Consider the following 8,319-nt stretch of genomic DNA (forward strand, 5'->3'; position numbering starts at 1 on the left):
AACATTCCAGTATTTCTTGCAGGTAGATCTGTCCTGCACGTTTGTAGCATAATAGGGCTAGGGTTAGGGTGTGGGGAAGTATATTTAAGTACAAGAATGATTCTCCAGTTCAGCTCTAATAGTTTAACTCTTCGAATCCATCTCTCAGGCTGAACAGGTGCGCTTCAGCGTGTTCTTCAGTGTTCCAGTGGGTTGGCGGCCAGGCTAGAAGGCGGCCTAAGGGATGACACCTGTGAAGGGCGTGGTCACCCATGCTGGCTCCTCCCCCATCCCAATGACGCCTGCGCAGAATGGACTCAGCTCGAGACACTTGTGCTAATACTCGAAGAGCCCAGGGCGTCCTGGAGTGTGGTGCTGACCGTCAAATCTGAGTGGTCAGTCGTTGGGAGGAATCTCCCGGAGAGCTGGACGCTGGGCTCCGCCATTTCAACAAAGCCTCTGGAACTGGCACAAGGCTCCTATATCATGGGTGAAATATCGGTGACACGTTCCATATTTTGCTGGGAGGACCCGAGCTCGATCCAGAACCCTAGTGACCCAGCGTTCTGGTGGCCCAGCAAGCCAACCGATTCGCAAACCTTAGAGAGACTTGGGAGAGGCGCCGCTTGTTCCAGGCAGGCCGCCAGGGCCGCCTCAATCGCGCCAGCCGGGTGGCCCACTCCTATCGCGGCCGCCTCAGAGAGCGCGTGTCCAGCTCTCGAGCCGTGTCCTCGAGGGCGTCGCGCTCGCCACTCCCGGCATGCTCCGCGAGCCGAGCGCCCCCGCGGGAGGACCCACAGCCCGGGACCTGGGGCCCGCGACGGGGCCCTTTACCCAAGGTGCCCTGGGCGCTCATTTGCATGTCACTCCGAAAGGTGAACCAAACAAGCCTCGCGGTTTAGCAGTCATAGCACCAAATGTGCGAGCCTACTCAGTGGGTGCGCGACATCAGATATCCCTAAACGTTCGGCGGTCACTGGGAAGAAGCGCAATTCAGTCACCGTAAGTGAAAAAAGCAAGAAACTCTCAGGCCTTATATAGGCTGTGGGGGATAAGAAATCTTGTGCTCGCTTCGGCAGCACATATACTAAAATTGGAACGATACAGAGAAGATTAGCATGGCCCCTGCGCAAGGATGACACGCAAATTCGTGAAGCGTTCCATATTTTGTGCCCTTCCACCACCGTCCGGACACCCTTTGTTCATCAGCTCCAAGGGAAAGCTGTGGGCCAGAAGCACGACATCTGGCTCTTAATGCTGAAATTAAGTGATTTTCACAGTAGTGAAAATCATATAGTGATTTTTCACTATAAAAATATTCGTGTAAGGCAATGTATGAAATGTGAATGAAGCCGAGTTGTACACCTGGGAATTTATGTGCAAATATGTCGTTTCTACGTGTCTTGGAAATGAGAAAATGTCAACTTGCATTTCCTTCATAGAACTTGAAAGTTCTGAAATCGCCTTATTTATGGTCTGTCTCCCTTAACAACACAAACTCCAGAGGCCCAGGTGGGTTTAGCTCTTATTCACTAAAGACTGACACATGAATTGCTCGATGAGTCCTTACCAAATCATTTCTAAATTATTAAATCACTGAATTATTGCGAAGTTAATGAATCCTTGCTAAAGGAAGTAAGCAACAGCAGTGCAGAAATCTTGGGCCTACTTTGTGACATTCTTTGGTCGTTTTAGACCGGAGTTCGTACGCTCTCAGACTGAGCTGCACAAAAGCAGGGACGGTTACCAAGGAGTGGTTACACCGGATGAGATCAATGTTGGCCGGTGCCTGTGGATCCTAGAGCTCCAGTACCAGTTGAAAACTGGCTAGAAGCAGCAAGCCCATTCCGATCTGCTTTCCTAAAAAGTCATTTTTATCTGACTTCTAAGGAGCACTCAAAATGCCGCTTTACCTAAATCGGGTGGATTCTGTGATGGGAAATTTAAGAGAAAAGTTAATTGCCCAAACCAAAAGCAGGTTTTAGCTTTTAGTAACAAGCATTCGACTGCAGACAGCAAGATTATCTAGGTAAGTTAATAATAGAAATGAGAGGTTGGCCGCGGGCATGCCGGCAGACCATCGAGCTAGAAACGACGCTGGAAGGAAGGAGTATTCGGTGGGAGAGCCATGCAGGAGGCGTCAGAGAGGGCTTCCAGAGCTGCCTCTCAAAACCCCACTCTTTTTTGTGTTAATCAGCAAGGCGGTCGGGACGGGCTCAAAATATGGAACGCTTCACGAATTTGCGTGTCATCCTTGCGCAGGGGCCATGCTAATCTTCTCTGTATCGTTCCAATTTTAGTATATGTGCTGCCGAAGCGAGCACAAGATTTCTCACCCCCCACAGCCTATATAAAGAACGGGGCCTCTCGCCTCTTACACTTACGGTGACTGAACTGAGAGTTCCCGGCGATCGCCGAACGTTTAGGAAATTTGATGTCGAGCCCCACTCATGAGGCTCGCACATTTGGTGCTGTAGTCGCTAGATGCGACGATCTGTCGGGTTCATCTGTCGGAGCGATATGCAAATGAGCGCCCGGGGCACCTTGGGTAAGTGGCCCCGTCCAGGGTCCCAGGTCCGGGGCGTTGGGTCCTCCTGCTGGGGCGCTCGGCCCGCGGAGCATGCCGGGAGTTGCGAGCGCGGCGGACTGCCCTGCGTGCGGCGCCCTCGAGGACCCGGCGAGCGGGACCCGCGCGGTGCGTGAGGCCGCCGTGGTGCGGAGTGAGACGCCCGGGTGGTGCCGCCCTTCAGAGCGTGTCGTTTCCCACTTAAACTTCCTTTGATGAGTACTTGGAAAAAAAAAAAAAAAAGTAATCACCCAGCCATTATCACACCTCGAAGAGTTAAGGTAATTCCTTAATGTCACCTAATATTCACTCTACGTTCCAATTTCCTTGATTGTTTTAAAGATGCCTTTTATTGGTGGTTTGTCGTAAGGGTCCAAACGATGTTCAGTCCTCCCACATGGTGTTTGGTTGCTATGCCTCTTAGGTCTCTATTAATCTCCTAAAGCACCCTCTCCACTCCCGCCCTCCCCCCACCGCCATTTCTCTTCACGCTCTTGATTTGTTGGGGAAACCGGATACTTGCACCATGAAACGTCACATTTCTTTCATTTGGCTCATGTATTACTGATGATGTCGTTTAACTTGTTTCTCTATCCTCCATGTTTCTTGAAAGTTTGTAGTTAGATCTAAAGCCATAATTAGGTCCTGGTTTAATTTATTTCTTAAGCTTTAGAGGCCCATTGGTAGGGCGTATCCTTCCTATTGCATCTCAACATAAGGCAGGTAATGTCCGGCTGCACCAGTGGGTTCAGGTGAGGTCAGTAGCCTGATCCCTCCATTATCAAGTTTCCCATACATCTTTCACTTAATGATTTTAGAATACACTAATGAACGTTGCCCAGGTAGAGGGTCTGGCGGTCTGTTTGTTGCTTTGTTTTTAACCCTTGGCTCATGAGCTATAAGGATGTAAACCCAAGGCCCTTGGTGTCCAACGTCTGTACCCCAAGGAAGAAACTGAGAGAAAAAGACCAGGAAAAGAAATGACTGAAGAAAAAAAAAAAGAAAAAAAAGAAATGAAGGAAGAGTGTCATTGATCGTTCAGTCCTTTCCGTGGTTTGGTTACATGAGCTTACAAATTGCCTTTCTTGCTTAGGCTGGATTGGAGCCCAGTTTCTGTCTCCTCACTGCTAAGAGGCTCTTATTGAGCCAGCAACGGGTCTCCAGACACCACCTCCCTCACACAGTCTGCTTTTCTTTAGCTACACTTTTCTTGTGTAGAATCAATTGGATAAGAAAAATAGCCCCAGTCACCCATATCACTATTTGAAGGCAGGCTGTTTCTTTTCTGGATATTTTCTGAATGTTTTCTGTCAGGCTATACATTTATTGAAGGCCTCACCCAGGAGGACAGTTGCTGGAGGTGTTCAAATTAACATCTTAGATTTCCTTACTCTGTTCTCTCCTTTCTGTTACACAGTTGTCTCCCCACCCCCAAACTCTTGTGTTCTCCTACTCTTCTCCTCCTGTTTCTTCTTTCTCTATCCTGTCCCTCCTCCCAGCTACATCGAATGCCTCACTGAGCATATTTACCCAGTTCACCTTATGCCTTTGTAATCACCCTCATGTTTTCACACTACACATTTGCAGCATTGAAACCCTATTGGCTTCTGCCAAACTACAAAATATTTAAGATCCCATATTTAGATTTTGACGAAAACAATTCTTGTTCTTATCACTGGTTAAGTATGTGTAAGTCTCCAATTGCTTTTTTATGGGGAGATAGTGATATTTAAATACATCTTCTGGAAGTCATAGAAGAACATTCTGAGGAAGGTGGCTTTTTAGTTAGATAATCTTTTATATCTTAAGATCTCACATGAGGAGTCTCAATAGGCATTTTTTAATAAACAGACTTTAGAAAAGGTTGATTTAAAGCATTTTTCTCAACTTATCCGATTTTTTAACAAGAAAAAAAGCGCTTTATTTTTATATTCTGGAACATTTGGACTCTGTTACCGATAAATGCTGTCATAATAATTCTAACTATTTACATTAGCAGTGGAATAAAACAATCATCTGTGTTTTCTTAGTGATATGTAAAACTGTGGTGCATCTTACAATCAGTGGCATTATAGATCCAAAGAGATGGAAAATCTCATTTTTCAGAGAAGGAAACTGAGGCTGAGGTAAGTGTGTAGTGATTTCCCCGGGTAGTACTGGCACTGGTCCTACCATCTTCTGAGGCCAAATTCATTTCTCTTTCTACTGTACCACTTGTAGTATTACTAGGTCATACTCTTTGCAATAGCTTAGAAAAGAATAAAGACTTCAAGCCTGTCATTTTACAGCCACATTTCTGAGTCCTGCTCATTTTACTGCAACAACAGGATAGCACACACTGATAAGCGGAAAATCTACCTTATTCTTTTTCTTTTTATTCACAGAAGGGGAACATTCAGTGATGTGACTCACTTGAAACAGGCAAAACCCACAAGTCATTTCCTCTTTAGGAATTTTGCTCTAATTAAAAAGAAGAGGAAGCTCAACCAAAATTCTCACATCCTCTTGAACAGGGAACAGATGAGTCACTTAGAACCACAGTATCAGTGACCAGCTTTACCTGGTGTGAAATTGGTGAACTTCAGCTGGGGAACAGAGGTTATCATCATGGGCTGCAGTTTGTAATCACCATGAGAGCTTTTCAAATATCAGTGCCAGAGCCCTCCCCTGAAGGTTCTGATTTAATTGTTCTCCATTTCTCTGAGTGTCTCTACTGAAGAAGCTCGTTGGAGTTCCCCACTAGCCCCCTTCCTTTGCTATTGCTTCCCTTTTATGGCCATTCCCCCTTCTGTCATGTTGCACGCAGTGACTCCCCAGGACACCTCCTAAATATCCCACCTAGAAAGAACTCCAAGGACCTTTCAGAACTTACTAGTCCTGGGTTTCATCTTTTCAGGGCTCTTGTGGCTAACCCCATAAACTAAAAGGTGATGGAGCAGGGTTTCCCAAACTTGCCTAGAGATAGATTCCCAGAGGATTGGCCAGTGCCAAGGCAAAGGATGATACAGCATATCTCCCAGATGACCTATCTGTGTCTTAAAGGCTACTTTTACTGAAATGAGAAAGTCACTGTGGTAAGGCTGGTGTGAGATATTTTTGTGCATGGAGCCCTTTCATAGCAACCAGCTCCTTTAATTTGTAGTAGCAGATAATCTCATGTTTTGTTTTACGGGGAGGAGTGAAGGGGAAAGAGGGGAAAGCATGCGCAAGAGACTTATCAGAGATGAGCTTCCTTAATTTCTTGTCCTTATTACAGATTTATTTATATTCACATACATCCCTGTTTCTTCTGTTTTCATGGGAGAGGTGTCTCTTGTATGGGAAAAATTTGTGCCCAGGTGGACAACTGCATTATCTAGAATCTAGACAATCCCCCAGGGTTATCTGATTAGGGTTATCTGATTCCAAATCTATGGAAACTATCTTAAAACTCTGTAAATTGTAGATAACTGATAGCAACACAAAATAATTCTCGTTTATAGACATGCAAAATCTGTCCTGACCAGTAGAGGTTCAGTTGACTTCTCTCTTACCACTGTGGAAGAAGCTTGTTTTGCTTCCATTTGCAGGTTCATTTCAACATTCCTTTACTCTATATAAGTTTGTGGGTTTTGATTTCTCCTTTGAGCTGGTTACAGTGTTTACCTTGTTTCTTCATTGATTAATACATTCAATACAGTCTTTAACACGTGTTCATTTTATATCTGTATGAGAGGCATGATTTTTACCTTTTTTTTTTCCAAATGTCTTTTAACAGTTTGGAGGTCTTCTACTGAGTTGCCCAGTGGATTCACCTAACAAAACTTAGGTATAGTTCTGACCAGAGAAATGCAGCTCATGGGTTGCTTAACGCCCAGACACATCTTTTTTTTGGCTCTCAAAATGACAACAACTTCGCTTTGCTCTCGTTTTTCTGGTTTTAATATTGTTCTCTATTAATGTTGTGGTTTGGCTTTGTTGTGCTTACAGCAATGTCATTGCCCACTCTTGGTAGCAATGATTAGGAATTTGGTGTTATGTTCTGACCAGAACATGTGAACGAATTAATGATTTGTAGGGATTTTTTCTCTGTTGGGTGAGAGACAACAGAGAAACTAGTTTGTTAGTCTTGTTTGTTTGCTTATTCATTTATTTGGGCTCAAATAAGTTAAGAATGTCGTATTCCACCAAGAAGGAGAACAGCTCTTTGATATCTGAACCAGTAAATTTTTTGTGCTTCTGTGTTTACTCTTGACTCATGACTGAAATTTTGAAATTGAAACTATAAACTCTGTATGTCTATATGTCTGTAATTCAGAAAGGTCTTTATGTCTCATTGTATGGATGTGTAACACTTTCCTGAATCCAGATGGTATTATTAGATTATAAAATGTCCTAAATTAAAGAAGTCCTGTTCTGATTGACTTATGAGATAAATAAGTGCTTATTTAAATATAATATTCCTGTATTTCTCAGAAAACAAGGAAGTAGAATTTCTGAGATTTAAAATGTACCGGATTTAAAAACTATTTTCAAAGAAATCAGCTCAGAATCATTTAAAGAATTCGAGTTCACATAATTTAGGTAAATCCTTGGCAAACTAGACTTTTTTAATGGTAAGATCCTTGAGGCAGTGCATCAGGATGGGCTTCAGACATTTCTTTAACAGAAAGAAGGTCAGGCTCCTCTTCTGAGAGCAGAGCAGGAAGAAACAAGGATGAGAGCAGATGCAGGTGTGCTTTCAGGGGTGTGTATGGAGTGGGAAGATACAGGGAGATGCTTGATGAATTTCAAGTCTGATGGATTCTCTTTTTAAGAATTTAGGAGGTGAGGGAGCCTGCTGAGGATGAAGGGCTAGGTTTGGGTAGAAGGCCTGGGGAGGGTAGCAAAGGCTTAGGAAAGTATTTCACAAAGTGGAGGAGCTAAGTCACTGATGTACTTGGAGGCGATTTTTGTGGGTACATAGGCAGAGTTGTTTTTAAAAGTTTAATAGTTATGAGTTTATCTTAATGCAAAGGTTTTTTTTTCATTTTAATAGTTTTGTTTTTAAATGTGTATTTGAAAAAAACAATTAGCACATCAGACCTAATATTTTATGGATATTACTTATAAAGCAAAAGTACTGTTTAAAAATTAAGTTAATTTGAAGAAAGGGATTTAGTTACTATTACCTCAGGTGCTACTTTGATATGGCAAAAATCCCAAAGGTGGTACTCAAAAATTTGGGAAAGTTTGATTTAAATAAGAGATCCAATAGGGCACTTGGGAAAAGAAGAGCACTGTGGGTGAAAAGACTGGTGAGTGGTTCTGAGACCCTAGCCACCTGAAATCACAGCTTTTAGCACTGGCTCAGACCATAATTCTTCTTCTGAAAAGCCCTCATGCTTTCATGGGGATGTTGTCAGTGACCGCTGAAACAATAGGATTTGTCAGAATCAAGATAAGCAACATAAACTGGAGAGAAAAACCGTGCATTCTTTTTTTTTTTTTCTTTTTGGTTTAAAACAACAAATTTATTATTCTGCAATTCTGGAGGTCATCAGAAGTCTGACATGGATCTCACTGAGCTACATCTGTTGGCAGGGCTGACTTCTTTTCTGGAAGTTCTAGGGAAGAATCTGTTTCTTCACCTTTTCAGCTTCTAGAGGCCACCTGCATTTTGTGGCCTGTGGCCCCTTCCATCTTCAAAGCCAGCAGTGCCATCTGAGTCCTTCTGCCGCCACCTCTCTGATTCTCTCCTGCCTCCTTATTCCCCCAGTCGATTCTTGAATTCAGAAATTCCTGCCCATCTTGTT

General features: G+C 43.6%; 2 non-coding genes across 2 annotated transcripts; one reads left to right on the forward strand and one right to left on the reverse strand.

Moving 5' to 3' along the window:
• The first annotated feature begins 1,042 nt into the window (after positions 1 to 1,042).
• On the forward strand, positions 1,043 to 1,149 carry LOC112063509 (U6 spliceosomal RNA). Its single transcript, XR_002891018.1, has one exon. It is a non-coding gene; the product is annotated as a U6 spliceosomal RNA (small nuclear RNA).
• Positions 1,150 to 2,196: 1,047 nt separating this feature from the next.
• On the reverse strand, positions 2,197 to 2,303 carry LOC112063510 (U6 spliceosomal RNA). The gene has a single exon (XR_002891019.1). It is a non-coding gene; the product is annotated as a U6 spliceosomal RNA (small nuclear RNA).
• Positions 2,304 to 8,319: the final 6,016 nt, after the last annotated feature.

The sequence above is a fragment of the Physeter macrocephalus genome, chromosome 11, assembly GCF_002837175.3.
Source record: "Physeter macrocephalus isolate SW-GA chromosome 11, ASM283717v5, whole genome shotgun sequence".
Lineage (NCBI taxonomy): Eukaryota > Metazoa > Chordata > Mammalia > Artiodactyla > Physeteridae > Physeter > Physeter macrocephalus.